This window comes from Pagrus pagrus, assembly GCF_965226575.1.
Source record: "Pagrus pagrus genome assembly, chromosome: 17".
NCBI classification, from domain to species: domain Eukaryota; kingdom Metazoa; phylum Chordata; class Actinopteri; order Spariformes; family Sparidae; genus Pagrus; species Pagrus pagrus.
Window position 1 is genome coordinate 7,936,276 of NC_140201.1, and position 23,081 is coordinate 7,959,356.

General features: G+C 43.4%; 1 protein-coding gene across 2 annotated transcripts in view; it reads left to right on the top strand.

Moving 5' to 3' along the window:
* The window catches only part of epha10 (EPH receptor A10), a 164,943-nt gene that overhangs the window by 44,577 nt on the left and 97,285 nt on the right, over window positions 1–23,081 (top strand). The window lies entirely within an intron of this gene.

Genomic DNA, 23,081 nt, shown 5'->3' on the forward strand with positions numbered 1-23,081 from the left:
CCCTAATGTAGCCTCAAGCTGCTAATCTCAAGCGGAGATGAGACGAGGGCTACAGAGGTCTGCTAAACTCACTTCTTTCTTACTCCGTACCTCTGGAATTTCAGATATTTTCTCCCCAAAGCTGTAAACATGCTTTAATGTGTAAAATTGATGGAGCTCCCCTTGAAGGAAACAATACCTTTTAGACTCAATAATAGACAAAAAAGACTTAAAAAGGTGAAGATTTCTTTAGTGAAACAGAAGAGAGGAAGACGTGAGGAGAGAATGAAAAGCAGGAGATGGAGAGGTAGGCGAGGCTGTACGGATTAAAAGAACAGAAGGAGGATGAGAGAGCGGCGAGGATGATCCATATGAAAAGAGACACAGGAGCTGCGGAGATACTGTAAGAGTGATGAAGGGTAGACGAAAGAATTGCACGTGTGCAGGGAGAAATCAAAATGACAGCGCTGTTAACAAGTGCTGAGACAAAGAGGAGGACACGGAGTGGACATTATTCTTAAAGGACGGACAAAAGATAGCACAGAGAGGCCTTTCTCACTCGATTTCCATCCATGCCTGCTTTTGTTCACCGCTGACACTCACATCGATGCCGATGGCCTCGCTGTTACCTCGTTTCATGCGTACGTCCAAAGGATGTTGTGGCACATATCGACATGTGTGGCGCGGCGTGTGAACCGTAAGGCTGAACAGTCTGAACGGCTTTGTGTGTGCGTGTGTGAGTGTGAAGCCAGTGACTAATGTACTCTTTCCTCACTGAGTTTAACACCACAGCCTCTCTTCTGACATTTCCTTAAAGCCTAAATGGCCTCCACACACACACACACACACACACACACACACACACACACACACACACAAACGCACACTAACATGGAGCGCTGTCGGAGTGAAGCCGGTGGGTGGCGTGGGGTGTAGCACTCTGACGTAAACACAGAGGGACAGTACTGGAGTCTTTTGTCACAGCCCCATTGCTCATACAGCAGGAGCAGTTTGATTGGCTGACTGTTGCTGTTAGCTTTCGCACCCCATCTTGCATTGTTGTGCAATGCAACGTGGGTGTTGTAGTCACCGGACAACAGACTGCGTGCATTGTAATGGAGGGCGAATTTAGTAAGAGTGCTGAACTTCTTCTGATGCTGTTCTGGTTGATGTTTGCTATTATTGGATATCAACTTATTCTACTTCCAGCGGTGTGTTTTCATTGGTCAGCTCTACGGCACTGACTTACTGCTCTGTTTTTTATCTAAGGTGAAGCCCTGATAATGTTCTTCACCTTGAGCTTATTGTGTTAGTAAATCTTAAGATGATTAAACTACATAAAGACGAACAGAACATTTGAGCTACTGCTTCTGTTGACTTCTCCGATTAGAAAATGAAAAGTCAAGCAAGGTAACAGGTGTGATAATGGGATAAGGAGGTTTGGTAGAAGGTTAATTGCAGATGTAGAGCAATAAGGATTAGGGGCCAGATGTTTATAAGTGACACATACGCATTAAAAATGTGCATTCTCCATTACCTACACATGAATATCATTATAATATACCCAGTGAGCACCAACCAGGCTTTCAACATTGATTTCTTGTTGAAACCTGGATGATTTCCAGTCTCTTTTCAACCGTCTAAAATGTGCTTACACTGTTTCCCACGCATGTGTTTTACGTGGGTAGGCAGCCCAGGTATATTTGGCAACCATTCTTAGCTTTTTACAGGCTACTTTTATTTCCGCGAGAACAACGGCGTCCGTGATCGATTAGCTAGTTGACAGTCTGCCATCCTGTCTGTCAATCACACATGCAGTGGGAAAACTTAGACCCCGACTCTGCTTTGATACACCTTATATCATCTATAACGTGCGAATGAGAGCATATTTTTATTTTGGAGCCTGACTATAAAGCCACATCCAATTTTCTCAGTTGAAAGCCAGTACTGCAAATCCCAGTGAAATATGGTCTAAATGTGACTATTTAATTAAATTCTTCAAGCAGTCAGTGAAGAAACTTTCAGTTTTGAATATCTTTTCAGTGGAAAAATGCTCACTGGGTTTACAGGTCTCGTGGAGTACGACAAAAAAGTAATATGAAGCCATTTGTGGCCCCAGAGGAAGCTGCATATAATCTGATAAACTACCTGCAGTGATATCACTGAGTCGCTAAGTTGCATTGTGGGTAATATAGGTGCCAGGTTTTGAAGGGCAGTCCACTGAGCTAGCTTTGCACTTTCATAACTGCTTAAAAACAAATGTCAAAATCAGTATAGCACCTTTTTTATTCCGCTCATTCTTCTTCCTTTTCAAAATCTGGTGCCTACATTACCCACAATGCCACTTAGCAATTGAGTGACATCACTGGAGGCAGTTTATCAGAGTAGATGCAGCTTCTTTTGGAGCCACAAAAGACTTTAAACTACTTTTACACATAGCAGTAGTTCTCCCCAAGACTTATAAACACACTTTAATATGTAAAACTGGTGGAGTTACCCTTTAATTTATTAGAGGTCTCATTTTATTTCCATGTGCTCGTATTTTATTCCATTTCTTTTCATTTTGTCCATTTATCGTAAAAGCTCTCTCGATAATTATACTATAAACAAAACCAATGATTACCCTTCTGATACTAATTGACGGTGATTGAAACACCACTACAGATGACGATGAGATAATGATACGGGCGGTGTTCAGGGCCGGCCGCTCCGGCTTTGTTAGAGATCATCGAACAACGTTGCACAATTCGTACAATCACACCTCCTCTTTGGCGTCCTTTCCATCGACAGCTCTCAAATAGGTGGTGGAGCAGACAGAAGTATTGACGGGAAAATGTGTCTATATCCATTTATGACTATTGTGCGAGTGGAAGTGCAGGCTTGTCCCACAAAGATTTGGATTTATCTAACAGCAGCCTGTGCACACACAACTTAAAATCTGATGAAAAAACTGTGTATGTTTACAGATTTTTAGTCGTACCCAGAGTTTTAAGCATATGGTCCAAGAATCTGGGTAGAAATTGTAGTTTTGTTTGACTATGGTGTTTTTGGAAGTACAACAAAGGTAGAAAGAAAAAAAACAGGTGCGTAAGGGAAAGTGAGAGACACCTGGAAAGACAGACAGACAGTGGCAAACTTACAAAGCAACACTTTATAATCGCCTGTGTCCTTTTAACATCGGGCCAAGTTAACGAGGAGCCGTTACAGTATTCAGGCTTCTCCGCTTGTCGTTTTGCATATTTTCTGAACGAACTTGTCTTTTTAGAGCGACCAAAATGAAAGTCAGAGTGAAAATGGGGAAAAAAGTATTAGTGAAAGTAACTCTGTTGATCATAAATCATGCAGAACTTGGGCTGCGCTGCAGAGTTTCTGCTCTCACGGTAAGTGTTTGACAGTTGGAGATAAGCACCGCTCACTGGTATTGGCAGTCGGTCCGTGTGCAAACAAAGTACGTGTTGCTTGACCTGCTTTTTGTAATTACCAACAATGCTTTTTCGACAATAAAAGCTGAGCCGTGCACAATAAAGTCAGACAAACGAGAGTAGTGATGAGCAAATACAGGAGAGAGAGACATACTTTTGAAGGAGAGAGCAGGACGAGTCAGGCAGACGAGGACGGTGAAGACCAGTGACAGCACCAGTGAAGACGGGAGCTACCGAGTCTTTAGGTCTCGACCTTCCCTGGCGACAGTTAAGCGAGCAACGGTGTGGTCTACCAGGTGACAGGGCCTGCCATTTTCTTTTAAGACTGATCTACGCATACACACATATAAACACACACACACACACACACACACACACACACACACACACACACACACACACACACACACACTCCCCGTAGTGCCTAATTTCTCAGTTCAGCTGTAATGGTATGAATATGCAGCCCCTACGCCGACATCTCCCACCGCACCAGAGCTATTGATCAGCCGTAATGCTCCACTAAACTGAGGAATTGCGCTGGGACTGCTCATACACACATATAATAAGGACACACACACACACATCCAGCAGCACGCAGTACGTGTGTGCACACACACACATTTTGGTTGATGTCATTCTGTGTGTGTGTGAGAGAGAGACACTGAGGCTGCGCGTGCCTGATAGAAATGGATAGCACCATCGCAGCACGAGTGTGTCACTCTCACCCTAACGCACGTGTGCTCCGAGGACATGCATTACCCACTGCAGTGAAACATAATGTAATGAATGCAGAGCAGGCAATCACATGAACATAATGTTCGACTAATTTCTCTGTATGTTTGTACACAGTAAGTGCAGCTTGTGGAACTACGTCTTATTTACTCCCGGGTCTATTTCTGTGTCTGAGTGAGTGCAAATGCATTAAGTGTCTCAGTGCAGGTCAATAATATTGAATAGCCAGTGAGTAGCTACTGATAATGCTGTAAGGAGATAGTGTTGTGCAGTCCAGACAAGGATTATTACCACATGCAGTGTTACAGTCTCAACAGATCTAGACAGCACGGGATTAAAGGATCTGCTGTCATGATGTTCCTTCTCTAGAGGAATGGAACACTTCATAATAATCATCATTAATAAATGATACATATATAGTGAATTAAACCTTAGTTAATAGTATTTTCTCTAGTAACAAACATTGAAACCGTTCATCAAACAATTGTTGCAACCAGCTACTTTATAATACTTTGTAAATGGTTAATAGATACTGCATAGTCCATCTATAAACATTATTTTGATGGCCATTGAACATTTTGCTTATTTATGTAGTGCGGTTATAAAGAATGACTTCGTTTTTCCCAGGCACCAATTTTAGAGAGCGTATTGGGGCAAGTTAGGGTTTAAAAAAAAAATTATATATATATATTTAGCAATATCTTGAGGAAAAAAGTCAGAATTTCCTAAATTAAAGTCGTAAATTTAAAAAGAAAAATTGGGACATCCTCCAAGATGAAAGTAGAAAATGTAAAAGAATAAAATTTGAAGTTATAAAGAAAGAAAGCTTGAATATTCTCTGAGATGATATGGTCATACATTTTGGAAAATTACATTTAGAAATTTTCAGAGATGAAAGTCACAATTTAAGAAGTAAAAGTAAAGTAAAACCAGTGTTTTTCGTCAATTTGAACGTTAAAGAAATTGGCCATATCCAGTGATTTCATTGCAATGAAGTTCCTGATGCACAGAAGTCAACACATCATCCAAATCAGCATGTTGTTTACTACTGAAAAGGCCGAACCAATGTCTCAGTTTTCTTCTGGCAAAGTTATGATTTAATAATTATAATGTAATTCTTTTCTTGTACGTCATACTATGTTTATATGGAAACTGCTTCTGAGCTTGGATTCAAACCCCTAACCCTAACCCTTCAGCAAAGCAGAAAAGCTTTCCTTCATGCCAATGTTTGTTTATTTTCTTCATGAAAGAAATTAAACTAAACAGGTCCGAGCTCACATTTGTAGTCGCAACAGTCGCAACAGGAAAAGCAAACTGCATAAAAGTCAACACGGATCAATGGTCACTCAGACAATAACGATAATCATCAATCTGCTGTAAATTATCCACAAAAAGAAATTAAGCTGAGTGCAGACGAACATGGAAAAAATCAAATCCAGTAAAATAAGAAATTATCTTGCTTGTGATTAATACTCACTTGTAGAAAAGCCAAAAACAAAAAATGCTTACGCTGGTTATAATTCTATTATTCTCAGTCTCCTTTGCTCTGTCTCTTAAAATTGAGTTACCACAAATGAACTACAGAGAGAACGAACGAAGGAAGAAAATCCTGGCGTCTGAACACAATGAGAAACACTTAATCCCTAGTCGCACAGAAGACTGGAACACTGTGGTGGCACTTGACCAGCTACGAGTTGTGAATGTGAAGAGGAGTATAAATGTGAATGAGGACCTTATTGTAAATCAGCATATGTGCCCAGTCAGCTTCCTCTTGTGTAATAAAATGCTTAGAGGAAGAAGGTGGAATTAACAAACAGAGCAGTTAGAAGTGAAATACTGTAGCGGAGAAGCATCCACGCTTGTGCGCACGCAGTATTGTTACTATATCTTGACCCTGCATGCATTGGTGAATTTGCATTACGCGCAAGTGTGGTGATGGTGATGAGCACGAGCGTGTTCTCATCTCATAATGAAGTGCCACCAGCAGGAACAGACCGAGGGAAAGATGAATTATGTAATGAATTACCTTGCGAGTGCTGCATTTTCATGTGTGTTTGTGTCACACTCATGAGCTCCATCCTGTTCTAATTAAGGCAGCCTGCTCTTTCTATATAATTACTGAGTGTGGCGCATGCCTTCAGCACATTCTCTTATTATCTCTGTTGTTTGCTGCTCCACAAATCGGCTCCAGGCGCATTCACCACCCTGCTATTCCTTCCCATTGCTCTCCTTCCCTCTATAATTTACTACACGCCTTCCCTCTCCTCCCCTTCTCCCCCCTTTCACGTCTTTACTTCCCTCCATTTACCCCCCATGCGCTCCCTATGCATCGTAAGAAGTGTGCACTTAATTTCTATCCCACTGATCTCCGCCGGTGCGACGCGACTTCCTCTAAAGCGTCTGTTAGGTTGCTTTCAGTCTCCCAACCTTCTCATTTTCTCCCTCTCCCCCGCTTCTCTTTTCAATATTCCCTCTAACATGCTGTTTCTGTCTCTCCAAACCTCTCCCCCCGCCACCCCTGTGGGGACCATGTGGCAGGGTGAGATGGGGTGAGTCAGGTTAACGGGCTCAGAGTAGCTCTGCGATTTATCTGATGTGTGTGTGCAGCAGAGAGGGAGAGAGAGTGTGTGTGTGTGTGCATTGGCGTGTGCTCAAATTTTGGCACCAATGGCCAATCATATGTTGCTCAAGTCGCTCCCTCTGTTACACTCATCTTCCCCTCTGTCTATTGTCACTTCCTGTCATGTCCTCCCTGACTCTTTTGTCTCAGACAGAGGTCGCTTCCTATTTTCGTTCTTGACTTTTGTTTTCTCTTTTTTTCCCTCCTCGCCTCCCTCCAATTGATTTGTGCCTTTTACACAAAAGCTCCCTCTCAAAACCGCCATCGCTTACCATCCCCACGTTCCCTCTCGAGCGTCATCCATTCCCATCCCTCCCTTTTAACACACTCTTTACCCCTCTTCTTTATACCAGCTCCCTCTGGCTCGGTGCCAGCGCTGCCCATCTGGTCCTCCCCCTTCCCTCCATCCTCCATCCTTCTCCATCTTTTTCCTTTCCAGCCACGTCACCCGCTCCTGTTAGTCATCTCTCTCCTTGGCTTTCATGTTAAATAATTCACATTCACCAGGGGAGACAGACAAATGTGTTCTTTTGGGCCTGATGTATTTATTTAGTCAGCTGGCCATACAACAAGTGGGCAGGCAGTGTAAATACACACTCGGACTGACAGGCGTTTGCCCACACTGATGTAAGTGCGGCGACATTACCATGTAGGCACACATGCACCTACTGTATGTGCGCGTGCTCACTTGCAGGAGCACCATTAAAATGTCCCTTGGTTATTGAAAATGTGAGCTGGAGGGAGGCCAAGTGTTCACTATTCATCCTTCCCCTGCCTTCCTTCACCTAGGGAGAATGATGCAAGGAAATAAGGGAGGGATGCAAAGGAAAGAATAAAGCAGATGACATCATGGGTATGGGCGGAAATGAAAGGATGGAGGGGGAGAAAAAATATAGTAGGGAATACACAGAGTTGTTAGCTGCATAAGAAACGGTTGCATAAAATATGAGTTGTAAAAGCTGAGGATGAGTTCAAAGGCGCACAATGGTGGCGTGGAGAGATTCCTGAGAGGGATGGGAATGAGAGTGAACAAAGAGGGGAGAACGTTGGGGGAAAAACGTTGGAAGAAATGCGTGTTGGATGAGAGTAAAGATGAGAGGTTGGAAGTGTAAAACAGAAAAAGTTAAAGGAAACGCTTTGTTTTAGCTCCTGTCTCTTTAAGGCCCCGCCTCCTGAATACCCAGTCTACTACGATTGGTCAGCTCACATGTGCCTGACCCAGGACAGCTAACACCAGAGCAGCTTTGCTTTTTATATTCTTAAGTGCTAGGCATAAATTATGCAAACGTGTGACACAGTGACGTAGTGTGATGTCACAAAGTCACAGGCGGGACTACTGACGAGGCGTTTCAGGAGCAGTGTTTTCTGTGGGAAAGAGGAGCTTCTGTTGGAACAGACTTTGACCTTTTTAACTTTCAGGATCTTTTACATGCATAAGAAAAGATATAAAACACCGAAGGAATGGGGGAAAAAATGAAAAAAGCATAATCGGTCTTCTTTAAAAGATTAATGTTGATGTGGAAGGGAGAAAAAGTTCAGGTCACCGGGGTTACTGATAAATAAAAGAGACTGGAGATAAAGGATGTAAAGCAGGAAGAGAAGAAGACAACTTTGGCCACGGGCAGAATCAAACGAGCAAATTACAACATCCCCTCTCTGCCTCCTCTTACCACTTTCAATCCTTCCACATCGGACTCATGAATTAAACACAGCCGACATGAATGCATCAAAGTTAGAAAAGGTTGGCATCCAGCTTAATCATGTTGCTAACTCAACCGACATGACAGCCTCATTTCTCTCCGCCTCACTCATGACCACTGAGCTGAATCGTACATCCAGTTAAGGATCCTGCGAGAGAAACTGTTGGATGGAAGTAAATGACGGGTATGATGTCAGTAAGTCATAAAACAAGATTATTAGGACAAACAAGACAGCTCCATGGTTGTGGCATTCTTTCCTTTCCTCTTTTCTCCCGTTTTTTTGTTTTATTTTTCAGGAATTTTACACTTCTTCCATAACAATTCAGGGAACATACCAAACCAACCGATACCATACATGTGGCTGTTTGTAATATTACTCACTTCATGATTCATTATTTCAAATCATAGGATAAAAACACAATATGTAAACCTAGCATAGGTGAGGATGAGAAATATAATGTATTGTTTCGAGGAAGTGATGTTATTCAGCAGCAAATAGAAATTATCTACAGATACAATAGAATATAAATCAAAATTGGACAATGAGGGAAGATTAACAGCGCAGCCGATAACAGCAGCACTATTTTTTTCTGCTGCTAGGAGACATATTTGGCTGTAAGAAGCATGTTATTTTCACCCAACGATATTGTGCATATTTTCACAAATCATTGTTATTCAGTGAGAACCATCCATCTCCATTTTTGGTCATTTTGAATTTACACTAAAGGAATAATCCTTCATGGGTTGAGAGAATTCTCCTTCTGCTTAAGCTGAAATAAACAATTTAAAAACCTGGCAGATTATCTGCAAAATGCATCATCACAAATCATGGTGGTTAGTTTTTTATATGAGCCCTCTATTTCATCAAGCAAGAATCTACAACAATTTAAAATGTAGAATATAAGTTGTGGTCACTAAAATAACAGCTTACTACTACCACGATAAGAATTAAAAACTATAATAACTAGAAGGGCACTGAGCCAAGGCCCAACTGTCCCCTTTAATTCAGTCGATAACTTGATAACCTTGTATCTCTCTGGATATTAAACCACCCACAAATGAAAATGTCAAAAAAATGGCTGATCTCAAAATGTTAAAGTAAGTGAAAAAAAAAAAAACCCTGCATCTGTGCCTTTATCTGGATCCACACCAACCCACCCAACCTACTCGTCAAGCAGCCAACCAATCTGCCGGCCAAACAAACAAACAAACAAACAACCAACCAACCAACCAACCAACCAACCAACCAACCAGCCAACTACCCAGATGATGAGATGTGTGTTTTTTACAGTTATGAATATCTTCAGAGACAGAATCACTCTCTCTCTTAATATGAAAACATGGTACTACAGAAGTTGAAAGTTTGATGGTTGAAGGCTATGTTTCCTGGTTGCATAAGAATGTCTTGCTGCTGTTTCTTTGTCTACACATGATCACGTGATCCTTTTTTTTTTTACCAAGACAAGAAATAATGACCTGAAAGAGACCTTTCTGTGATTTTAACCTGCTGTGTCAAGTCACGTGCATCCACAGCTGCCCCCGTGGTTTGTTCAAAGATGTGACTTTGGGCCGCATTTGCTGATGGGGCTCATATTTTGTAAGCCCTGTGTGAAACTCTGACAAGTTAAAGGTTTACTTGAGGACGAGCTGCCTCAAGCCCGAAGATAAGTCTGATTATGTCAGATTATGTAATTCTTGATGTCCTGAAGTGACGCGACAGAGGGACGCTGGTGCCCAAGACAGCTTGCAAGTACAGGAGCACATGCAAGCGTGTCATGTAGGGACAGCCTTCGGAAGTAGTCAAGCAGCTCCTTCTCTCTGCGCACTGAGAATTGTACACAGAAAAACCATGCACAGATGCAATCAAGCGACATGGCTGCCATTCATGTGCATCCATCCTCCTCCTGTTAAAAATGATATATTGTAGGTGACAAGGCACTGTCAAGCAATTGCCCTGCTGTCCCACAATCACCTCTTTCCATCCCCATTCAACCTCCACTAATAACTTTCCATCTGTTCAAAATTGATGTGGGATCACTCTATATATCTGTCTGATCCCATTTAACCTCTGCGAAACCTACTTATTCTGTGGGAAATGCTCAAAAGATGACGAGCGCAGTGGTGCACGCAATTATTCACAAGTAAGACTTAACAGGAATGGCAGCCGTAATTAAATTTAGCATACGGGTCTCAGTGTGGTCACAGGAGCCAAATGAAAAAATTATCTTTAATGTACAGTATCTAAGAGTGCCAAGTCAAAGGTAACTGGATTTGCAGAATTAGTCTGGAGGGTGTTTGTCACTCATTCGAATCGCTCCATCAGTTGTATTGATTAATGAGGATTATTTTGAGTCAAATTAATCCAAACATGATGGCTAGTGTCGTGGAAGCGATCGCAAAATGAACCTGCAGTACTCGCCATGAGATCCGGACATCCCACCAGTGACGCTGGAAGCCGTACAACAATTTGAAAATGTTTTGTATTACAGCAGAAACCAAACTTGAACACCAAGCGCAGTCGACAAAAGCAAGGAGATTAAGAGGGAGAGAAATTCCCCAGACTCCTTTATAAAATCTCTAAATTTTGCGAGTTGTTGAGTTAGGAGAAACTCTGGAACATTTGTATAAAACTTTCTATGACAAATTCTTAATCATTTGGGGCTTCTTGTAAATTCGGCAAATGTTATATGTGAAGTTATTTCTCTCCTTGTGTAAAAAACATGTGTCTCATACAGGTGTTTCTCAGAGGAGAGAAGCATATATAACACAGATCTACCTGCAGTAACATGAAATAGTTTCATGTTTTTGGGCCATGGAGCATGTGCACGAGCCACGTGATGGATGATTATCCAATACTTAAAGTGCAGACATCATTTCTTAGAAATAAACCTCAGATGACACAGACTCATATTGTACATTTGTGCTTGTGTGCTTGTATGTGACAGACTGCGATGCCATCACTGTTTGTAGCTACTCTATCATATGGGACTGTGTGTGTGTGTGTGTGTGTGTGTGTGTATGTGTGCCGGCTGTTGTCTCTGTATTCACAGCTCTGCAGAGGGGCCTGCCGTGAGGACAGAGTGCCCTCCCCCCTGGCTGCACAGGGAGTCTGGCCTGCCAGCCTGTGCCAGCTTGGCTTTCCATCCCCCCGCCCTCCTCACTTTGTTGTTGTTTGCCGTCACCTAACCTATCACACATCCTCCATCGTGCTCGCTGATACACACCAGAACCTAATAAAAATGGCATTTCCAGTCCACCTGCGCCTCGGTTGCCCCGAATCCTCCCCCATGCACATAAATGCACACGCCCACACATATGCACGTAGATGTACACCAGAATTTCTTTGACGCATGCATTTGCATATCCACACACTCACATGGAGGACATGCGTGCCCAAATGCGTGCGCCGAAACAAACAACACCACATATGCGTGCTTAGACATGGGCTTACTCCCACTCTCTCACAGGCTCATGTGCGTTATTTGTCCATAACCCGCTCCATCTGTTTCTGCCTTCACGCCTTACCAAAGGCTGCTTACCACTCAGCAGACACACACACACACTCACACTCACACACATTGTTTTGATGTATAATCATGCACATTTCCACAAACACCTGTAGTCTTCTTATTGACCGGACAACCCATAATCCTCTCGGATGGACAGGCTCATTAGCACCCGGAGGCTCACACATCACTGAGCAGAAACATGAAAACATAAATCTAGACTTTCACTTTTGGCTGAATCCTATTTTATATTCTGGTAGAGATGTGGGGGATTTGGTGTACACGCTATATCAATAATTGTTACATGCTCTCTTTACGCGCATCGACTCATTCATTGGTCTTTCTCCCTCACATACACCCTCGCGGTGGGGAGCGGCATGAAGTGATTGGCATCCTGGGGCGAGTGTTATGGGTGACATTTCCACTGTGCCGTGTTATAGAGGTCTCCTGTCGAGCCTGTGGTCCACTGGCACACCGAGAGACGGGCGGGGCATGAGGTGGGTGGAGACAGAGATGGGGGTAAAGAGAGAGAGAGGGAGGATGCACGTGGACGGAGACAAAATTCAAAATTAGTCAAAAAGGTTGGTAAACTAAATACCCTTTACCCCATCGTAGCCACCCCAAACACAATTACTGCGATGACACTTCCTTAATTGCCTTAAAACTGTCGGCTTCTCTCAAGAGTAGCAAAACACGACTGCCCACGCGAAACACAGATAAAAAAAATTGAGCGATGGCAGCTTGAACGTCTCAAAGCTTTCTTGTCTTGGCTTGACAAGGTTTGATTTCCTGTGATGTCCAAACACCACTGTGTAACAAAGAGGAAAACTGGCCACTGATCTGAATAGAAAGTCGAATCTTTGTAGAAGTGTCTCTAAAGGATAAAAAAAATATAACAATCTCCCTGGTGCCTGAACGTCTCTCAAGTTGCTTCTCATACTCCAACACCCCTTCTTACTTTTTGTCCTTGTCCGTATTCTATAGTAATTGTAGCATTGTCTTTTTCAGGTCAATCAGTTTATGTTGGGTTACTAATATAATAGGTTTACATGCTTTAATGCTCAAAAAGCACATTGTCTTCTCATACTGTCCATTGCTGCAGCACTGTAATTCCCCTCTGTCTTCTCTCTGTCTGATTGGTCAGCTCACACATGCCTGAGCCAGCACTGCTAACAACAACAGAGCAGCTGTGCTAAATCAATTTCTGCATGCCAAACTAGCTGCTAGGCATAAAAGTGCAAATGTGTGACAAGGTGTCATAGTGTGATGTCACAAAATCACGGAATTAAAGGCAGGACTACTGACGAGGCGTTTCAGGAGCAGTGTTTTCTGTGGGAGAGAGGAGCTTCCGTTGGTGTGGGCTTGGGGCTTTTACCTGCACTTGAACTTATATACAGCACTGAAGGAAAATAAAAAAATTTAAAAGCATAATATGTCTCCTTTTAAGGTTTTATTAAAACACTTGCTCACACTCTGTGCTATAAGAGACAGATTCCTCCCACTGTACAGATCACAAACCATCTTTGGTGACGATAGATTTTTCTTTTATGCCTCAATGCCTTCAGCTGCAGTCCTGAAGAATAGCCACTAGATGGTGGATCCCATTGACATACTGTATATAAAGATGGACGACATGTCTCCACTTCCTGTCACTGTACAATAATGGAGCCAAAATATCCGGACACGAGTGCTGCCATCTTGTGTTGGTGATCAGGTTTTGGAGTTCCCGCCCATACACCCACCTGACTCATCGTGAGCCAGGGCTCAGCTGTCAATCATGATGCAAACCTTCTTTTTATAGCAGCAACTAACTAATTAAAACCAAACTTATCAGATGATGAACACTTGATTATAAGCGATGCTACAGTCGTCCACGCTGGGTGACCGAGATAATTTGGCCTTTACACTTGGAGGGCTGTCATGTCATCCATCTTTACATACAGTCAATGGTGGATCCCAAAAAAAAAAAAACTTGGACTGAAGTAAAGTCAGAGGAAAACTGATTTAACATCTCGTTTGTATCAGTTATTAAGGTAATAAAGTTAAAGTGTGTAACTCTTAGTGAACAGTGGCCAAAACTGACAAGATTGGCATTTTTTTCTCACCACTATCGCCAAGTGCATTGGAGATTGTTGCTCTGAAAAGTGTCATGTGATAGCTTTCGTGGTGAATGGGTGCCATATAGATACAATTGACTCGACTTGGCCATAAAGCGCTCAAAATGTCACTGTCACGATTTGACAGTGTGACAGCCCTAAAGCCTCGCAGACTACCTGGGAACGCGACTCAAAGTCTGTGAGTCTGTGAGCGTGGACGTTAGGATTGGGCCATTAAGTCAGTGAACTGATTCACCGATGTTCATTATACAGTATAGTGTCTCAGGTTTTTTAACATTAGCCAAATGAAGCTACTGGTCATACCAGACCGAGTCAGACTATAACTTTAAAACCCCTGGGTGTACTGAATTTAAGAAAGAGCCTTTTTATTGCTTGTGAATTAAACTTTTGATTTGTTGGAGTAATATTGTGTAAAGTATTTTTTTCTTAAGTTACACAGTCTCACTTTAAAGTTTTAAGAGAAGTAGCTCTAGTTGTGTTTCCTTAACTTAGTTGTGTTTCCTTAACCCACAATGGTTGTTGTTTGCTTGTCACAGCTCAGCTCCACATAGGTTTCCTGTTTAGATCTTCTGCATCCAACTCAAAGCTTCAAAACATCCCAGCGGACATCTATAGATGATCTGAAAGTCCATAATTTTCACCTCTATTAATTTATTAATAATCAAGTGACGCATATGCAAAAATATACATCAACACGTAGGCTAACCACTGGTCTTATCGAGTATGCAGTTGTAGGCGTATAGAGCTGGACTTTCGCACTTCCCTCGTTCCCTTTCTCACTCCGGGCCCCTCTGCGTGTTGTGCTGCTCGCCATCCAGAACAATGTAAATCTACTGTTGAATTAGTTATTTTCCCTCCCTATCATCCATCACACAGGACACACTGAGAGGGCGGAGTGCGGAACAGTGAGAGTCTGTGCTGCGCAGTGAACCGTCGCCATGTTTGCACAGATTGAAAAATCAGACACGGGGAAGCACGAGTTCACACATGCTTACCCATGCACTTTTTTTTATTTTTGTTAAGCCAGCTTCACACACACACACACACACACACACACACTCAGAAAATCTTGCACGAGGAGTCATTGGTTGACCTGCTCATGCACAACATACATGTGTACGCACAAGCTGTACATTTCAGTTTGGAACCCGCACTGTTGTCTTCTTTCTGTGTGTGAGTTCATGATGCATATATAATGTCTGGATGGAAAAACACAAGCACACACGTTCGTGTTTGTCAACACAGACGCTCAGTGTTCCTTCTCATTACACAGGGAAACTCATTCAAGTGATGTGTGTGTTTAAGCACAGTTGGACGCTCACGTTATACCTCTTGTTTGGCTGTACTGTATATTCTGTGTGTTTGTGTTGACATGGCATTGAGAAGACACACACACACACACACACACACACACCAAATCAATGCAGTGCGTGTCATGCGGTTTTAACTGGCCCGGCCAGCGGTGATGGATGGTGTATTTATGAAGCCCCACGTTCCGAGCTCTGGATCAAGGGCTGCGAGCGTCATCCAGTTAGACTGAGAGAGGGACGGGTGGATCAAGGGATGACGGAGGCAAGGGTGGAGGGAAGGAGGAGGAGGGATGCATGGTTCGAGGGAAGGAGGAGACGGCAGAACGGAGGGATTTAGGGATGGAAAGAGAGAGTAGGAGGGTGCGGGGGAATGAGAGAAACAGGGCCGCCTGCTTGGAGGGAAGGTCATAGTCAGCGGGGGGGGTTGGAGTCCTGCTGAGCCAGGGACATGTAGCGTAAACACACACACACGCGCGCGCACACACACACACACTGCAGGGGCCATTTTTTAAATCCCAAAATAGTCCCACATCTTGCGTTGCACTCTGAGAGGCATTAGTTACCTTTTCAGCATTTTTTCAAATTCAAAAACACTAAGAGGACGCGAGGTGTCAGCTTGTTACGGCGCTTGTGATGGATGTTTATTATCTCACCAATTAACTCGACAGCTCATAACTTCCCGAGCGCATGCACATGCTTGCAGACACGCACACACCCGCCCGCACGCACGCAAGCCGCCTCGCCCCTCTCTGTTTTTTATTTGCCCTTCCCCCGCGTTATCTCATCTCGCCAGCCTCATCTATACCGTGTCGTTATTCTCATTTGGCACGAGGATAAATCTCATCCCAGTTTATGAGGCAGCAATTGTAAGTCAGATAGAAGTAGATAGACCGGCCAGCGGACTATTAGACGGAAAGACAGATGGGAAGAGGAGGGATAGACGGCGAGAACGAGCAGACTAGCTGCTAAATAGCAAGATGAATAAGCAGGCGGGCAGGCTGTAAGACAGACAGACACACATTCGCTAGCTGTGAGATAGGAAGACAAACATTTTGCATGACAGGTTGGCAAGTTTCAGACAGAGTGGAAGCAGATCGGAGTTTTGGTTACTCAACCCTTTCCCAAATTGGAGTTTCTCTTGAGGCTGTTATAATCTCATTAGTTGAGTTGAAGTACAGGAAGTAGAGCCAAAGAACTGGTTCTGAGATATTTTGGCTTTAACTGAATAATAGTCGAGATTTGACAAGAAATGAGGAGGCAAAGGGTGGACTCTGACTTGGGGCATTGCAATGGTCAGCATTTTAAACCCCTTGAACATCAGGATGCCTAGGAACTATTTCTAATTCCTGTGAAAAATACATTCCTGCACACACTCGTCACCTCTTCATTGACACAATTTATTGGAAAAGGTTGTTGTCTGAATTGCATTTTGTGTTTGCAACCAGAGCTCCAATTTCCAGCTTGGAAGGCCGTGACTGAAAACCTACACTAAAATAGTATCAAGTCCTTGGCCCGCCAGTTACAGCATTTACAAGCCAAAGAGCTGTGTGTGTCAGCTCAAATCCCACTCTGACAAAAGGCAGAGTTTCCTCTTGATTTCCCGAACAGCATACCTGCTAGCTTTAGAATGACAGTTTCTTTTACCTTTAAAGGCAGCAGCTCTGTATGTGGTGTCTGTGTAAGTCCACTGGCCAGAGAGGCCTGCAGGAGGCTGACTGTCAGAGCTGTAAGTGGCAGTAAATGAACTGAAGGCTCCCACTTTCTCCTCTTCATCCTCAAAGTGCCCATCTCCTCACGGATGAAATTGACACAGGAGTAGTTACCCAGTGGAATCAACTGTACTACAACCATAAATGAAGGGAGGGGCGTTGTCAGTTGTTACGATTTAGTTCGAAATAGACTATTTTCCGGTGTTGGAAGAAGTTCTCAAATCTTTTGCTTGGGCCAAGAACGTGGTCCATACATATACGCGAACACAAACACAACACAGACGCTTCAAGCTGTGCAAGAGTGATTTCTGTGTTGCTGTGTTCTGCAATGTGTCACCTAAAAAATCTGAATGCAACGCGAGCACGAGCTGCACCCTGTGCGTTGCAGCCTGATACAACAACAGAAGCTGACCCCTTCTGTTCGGGTTCACTTCCGCCCAAGACGATCACGGCTCACTAGTTTGACGAAGCTCTAGCTGAACATGTCCATATGGATCGGCATATTTATGACTTCATCGCCTCCTCTCTTCTCTCCTTCCCTACTTCTTTTTCTCTTCCTTTTGTGCGGTAGACCCACATTCCTCCAAAGACACAATGTTTGTTTACCAATGTGGCCATGGAAAGGCTCTCATCATCTATGTATCCCCCCTTGAGGCCTGGCATTTGTTAACTCCACCTGTGCGTAAGAGCACATGTCTGGGTATGCTCACTGGGGACTCGCATTTGTGCCAGCTGGGCCGAGCGTTGTCACTTGCATTCGCATTCTCGCGTTGACCATGTTTCTGGCCTTAAGTTAAAGTAACAGGAATGTACGTCGTTACTTTACAGCACTGCTGCTTCCTTAAAGACTCATGCCGTCTGTTGTCAGTTCTCACAGCATGGCGAGCTAATTGTGCCTTTAAAGCTTTCACATTTCTTGTATTTTAAGCGATTATCCTGTACACCCTTAGGGACTGGTAATTCTGACAATTAAAGAAACTTGATTTCAGTGGAATTAAAGTCGTATACCCCTCAGTAGAATAAATTATTCCAAGCATGCCTCATATTTGCTCAATATATGGCAGTGCTAACAAAGAAAAGTGCTTTCAGTCCCCTCGATACCATTTGTCAATTTTAAAGAAATTGACCGTTGCTGCAGGAATGAGTCTGTCCTGGTGCAGCAGATGCCTTGCTGTCTGCCAACCTGCCCTGCTGTCACGGAGGTGATGTCCTCTATCAGGATAGGACAAATTGACCTGGCCCCCGGGGCTGCCTGAGGGGACACTGCTGACTGTTCCTATAGCGTCTTTATGAGCTGTCATCTGCAGAAAAAGCTCCGCCAGCACATCTTACTTAACCAACAAGGGAGTACACTCTCAAGCGCAGTTTACACCGAAATGTCAGGGAAGAGTTCTCAGCATGTGGTGCATTTGCATAGAAATGATGAAGTAGGTAACTTATTTATGGGTCTAGTCATTTTGTAATAATTGCAGGATTTCCTGGAAAGAACTGAGTACGCTTATTTTTAAAATAGGGGAAATAGAGAGAATGCACATAGTAAGTTACAAAAGGATACGTTCACCTACAAATAAAATCTAGTCATTATCTTCTCATCCTCATGCCAGTGGAAAGTTGGATGGCTCCCTGTTTGTTCCTTAAAAGAAACAGTTCACCAAAACAATTGCAATTCAATCATTACCCTCAAGCCAATGTAAAGTCAGGTGAGGTTTCGTAGTCCACAAAACATTTCTGGAGCTTCACAGCAAAACAACGTCGCAGCATTCTCCTAAACAACTGAAGTAGACAGGGACTTGGACAAGTCAGGCATATGTCGAGTCTCCAGAAGCCCTGAGATCCCAATTTGACTTGGGACTCCTTTTAAAGCCGAAATCTTGCAAATCTGTAGCTGATAAGCTAAAAGCATTAGCTGGCAGCCCATCTGAAGCAGCTGCACGAACGTCAAGGGTGCAAAACAAGTCTTTTCAAATCAGTTTTGGGATCTTGGGGCTTCCAGAAACTTGGATTAGGCCAGATGAGTTTTTTTTTTTTAATGATTTTAAACAAGTCCCCAGCTACTTCAGTTGTGTAGGAGATTACTGCAATGCTGTTTTGCTAGCACGAGGACTGAATTTTCATTTTTGGCTGAACTTCCCTTTTAAGGAACAACTAGGGAATTACGTTCAGTCTATAGTTCAGTAGTCACTGACTAACAGTTAAGCTTCATTGACAGAACAATTTGAAATGTCTCACTGGCTGGGAACAGAGACCGTGGTCCATTTCACCTCAAGTAAAGATAAACTTTTTGTTGCAAACTTCAGTCGCCATTTTTGTTGAATTGCACGCTTGATTGCGGTAATGCTTAAACATGCATGCTTAGCTGCTTTGTTCTGAATAGTTGACTCTGGGGGTATAATTAGCACCAAATTACACAGTCCTTTCCAGGAACCTTCCTAAAACTAATTACGCAATCTGCTGGAAGTGCAGTGAAATATGCTCAAAGTCATTTTGCATCCTTGATTTTGTCGTCGAACTTGGACTAGCAGCTCTGGTGATTCTGGTGAAAGCATGCTGCGGTATTTAGCAAATATGTGTCTCGGAGCGCAGACAGTTTTAGTGTCATGGTTATATGTGTATTTGTGCGTGTGTCTTGAGGGAGTCGTGTTAGTGGCAGACCTGCTTTAGCGTCCCCTCCATCTGTGTGCTTTGTGCTATGGTTCCCCAGAGGCCCTTACACGCTCTCTGATGGAACATCAGAAGCCTCCACCTGTAAACACTAGCATCAATAATCTCTCTCTCTCCCTTCCCCTCTCTCTCTTCGCCGGCTGACTGTTGTTTATGTGCCTGTAAAATTCAATTAGGCTGCAGGGGAGCGGGCCGGCCTGCATTACTGCCTGCCAGGGTGACATTTCATTTGCAATGAATCATGGGCCGGAGGAGGACCGGGCCGGCGAGCGAAACAACACTTCTCCTCCTATCTGTCCCCTTCTCCTCCACTCATGTGCTTCTTAACTTACTTTACACCCTCTCCCCGTACCTCTGGTGCATAAAACCTTCTCCGCCTGTATTTCCCAGCCAGGGTCCCAGCGCTGAGAAAACCTCCAGGGCTCAGTCTTGTTTACTGTCTGCTGTCCATGAGAATGTAGTTGTGTATTCACTGCCGCTTTTATTTTCTCGATCTTTGTTTGTCTGCTAGTGGCATTTATCATGATGTTTCTCACTGCCTTATAAGACGAGTTATGCTTTTTCGCTTTCCCTTATTTCTTCTTGAGAAAAGATGTGGTACACCTTCCTCCTTTTGTCTCCTTTTGCATCATTTTGATTGAGGCCAGGACCTCAACATCCCAGGCCAGCTTGAGCTCCAGCCAAAACCCCCTAAACGAAAAAAAAAATCTCTCATCAAATTTTAAAATGTCTCGCTTTGCACCGCAAAAACAGTGTAAGGCCACTGCCACCCCCGAAAGGGCTTAGACAAGGCCGGCTTTGCACGGGGACATTAAAAAGAATTACACAGAAGATTTTCTGAGAGTAGGAGTGCTGCAGCTTGTGAGTCGGGGAAAAAGCTGGATTTAGGGAGTGTGCTGACTGCGTTATTTTAGAATAGGTAAAAAAAAAATCTGCTTAAGACAACAGAGAGAACTGTAAGATGAGAAATTTGCTCTTGTGCTCATTAAGGCGATGTAAACAGAGGAGAACGAATGGGGTGGCTCGGAGAAAAGAATGTAATAATGCTCTAAATGAATGCATAAAGTGGCCGTCTGATTACACAGCAAAGGGATTCTACATAAATCAAGGATAAACTGTGAATAATCTGCGGTGCCATCCACACTGAGGAGGTATTAGTGTCGCCCCTGGAAGCGTGCTCGTGAAAACATACAAGTGCTCTTGTAGTTTTGAATTCAATCTACCAGAAACAGGCCCGCGACTCATTTTTTGGGTACTGGCCTGTAATTTAGGGAAACCCAATGTACACTATTAATAATGCATGATAAGTGCTCTGATTTTAGCTCTGCTTTGTTCTTTTGTTCTTTGCCTGAGAGCAAAGTTTGGGTGTTTTAGTTGTGTTTGTTTGTGTGAGTCAGGATAGGAGTCTTTTTGGTATTTGTATGTCTGCGTGTGTTTCTAGTGCATCTGCAGACACGTATGAAAGGATGTGCTACTGCCCCCCTCCTTGCAAAAAGGCGTCTTGGTTACTTCACCGGGACGTTTTAGCTTCGATGTGCAGAATGATTTATGTGCAGTTTGACTCTGGAATGAAAAGTTTTTTGCGCGGGCCTTGAATCTGAGCTCAAGATGTGCACATTCGAGCATGATTTTGTGACATCGCAATTAGTTTGCATGACACTCGTGGTCCAGTATTAAAGTGTGATGTGTAACTTTAACCTCCAGCACACATACACTGAGAATCTTCTATTCAGTGATGTAAGTAACATCTCGTGCGAAGCTGTGATGTTTGCATTTATATAGATTCAGGATTTTTTTTCAATGTGGGAGCAGGTGAAGATGTAATTTCCAGAATGAACAAAGAAGTTGAAAAAAAAAAATCCAGAACAAACTATTAACAGCAGATTCTCACAGTTGGGAAACTGAAATCTGAAATAAAGATACTTCACATTTTTGCTCGAAAAATGGTTATTAAGTTAAGCGAATTAAGCTGATAAATTGTCTTTAAGTATAATTTGTGAATCCCTCATGAGCAGCAGCTGCATGGTTGGGCTATGCTAATGCCTCCATTGTTTGAATGTACTGTGCTGAAGTGCTGTGGGTTTTTTACACGGTGAGTAGGTACATCTGAAAATCTCAACACTATTTATTGGATTATCGACGGGCCAGCTGAGATAATACGTCCCTTCAATCGTCTCACGCTTTACCACATAAAAGCGATCGCTATGAGTGTTTGCATGTGAATGGATCGATTGCAATATGGAGGAATCATGGGCTGATGTGTTATCTATACTGTGATGGTCCCTCCTGAACACTTTACGTTCCTATAAAACTGTCCAGTCTTCAGTTTACCAGTCATGTGCTGCAGGAACAGGCCTGTGATCGGGTTGGATGGGGGTGGTAAATGTGCAGCACCGCCAGAGAAAAAGGTGAGACGGGGGGTGTCCATGTGACACCCCCGATAAGGCAGGTTCACCGAACAAACGATAAATTTTCCACCTTCTCCCAGAATGCATTACAGTTCCGCAGGAGCGCGCCGCAGCTGACCTTCAGGTGTCAGTATTTACATGTTATCAGGCCGGTGTGTGCTTGTGTTGGTGCACGCGTGATTGTTCTCTGAACTCCGCCGGCTTAAAAACAAATCTCATTTCATATTCCGGGTGAGATGTTCCATGCAGATTGCTTTTATAATGCAGTTATCACCGTGACACACACACACACACACACGTGCATACAGAGAAACACACACTTGTACACATGCGGGCGATTCTCCCGTCACCTCTCTCTCCTCCTATTACTCCCTCACACACTCGCTAATACACACACACACACGCTTAATGTCCACAGCGAGTCCGCTCCCAGTTTAGGGATGAGCCCCGTGGGGAAGGTGATCTTTGTTTAAATCCAGTTGTCTGTGCTCTCTCCTAATCTCCTCCCTCAGAAAGAAGGGATTTCTCTGCTCTGCGCCGCTCACTGATGTGATTTACACCAGGAGCAGGAGGGAAGGGATGGAAGGATGGAGGGATGAAGGGGCGGTGGTAAAAGTGAATGATGGGAGATGGATGGGATGCGGGGAAATGTTATTCGTCTTTAAAAAGGCTGTAAACATAAAGGGAAAGGATGGCGAATGAAAGAGCAGGGGGTTGCGTAAATCCACTGGGAGAGAGTGCCACGTAGTTGTCTCTTTGCGATTCTGTTTAACTTCCACAAGTGTGTAAAGATCTTGGCTAATCTAAAGCATCCCGTTGATGCATTGCGCATTAAGATTGACATACACACAAATGAGACTAACTTTCTGGCAGTTCCTCAGATGTTTTACATCTTTACAACTACAGATCTGTCCCCA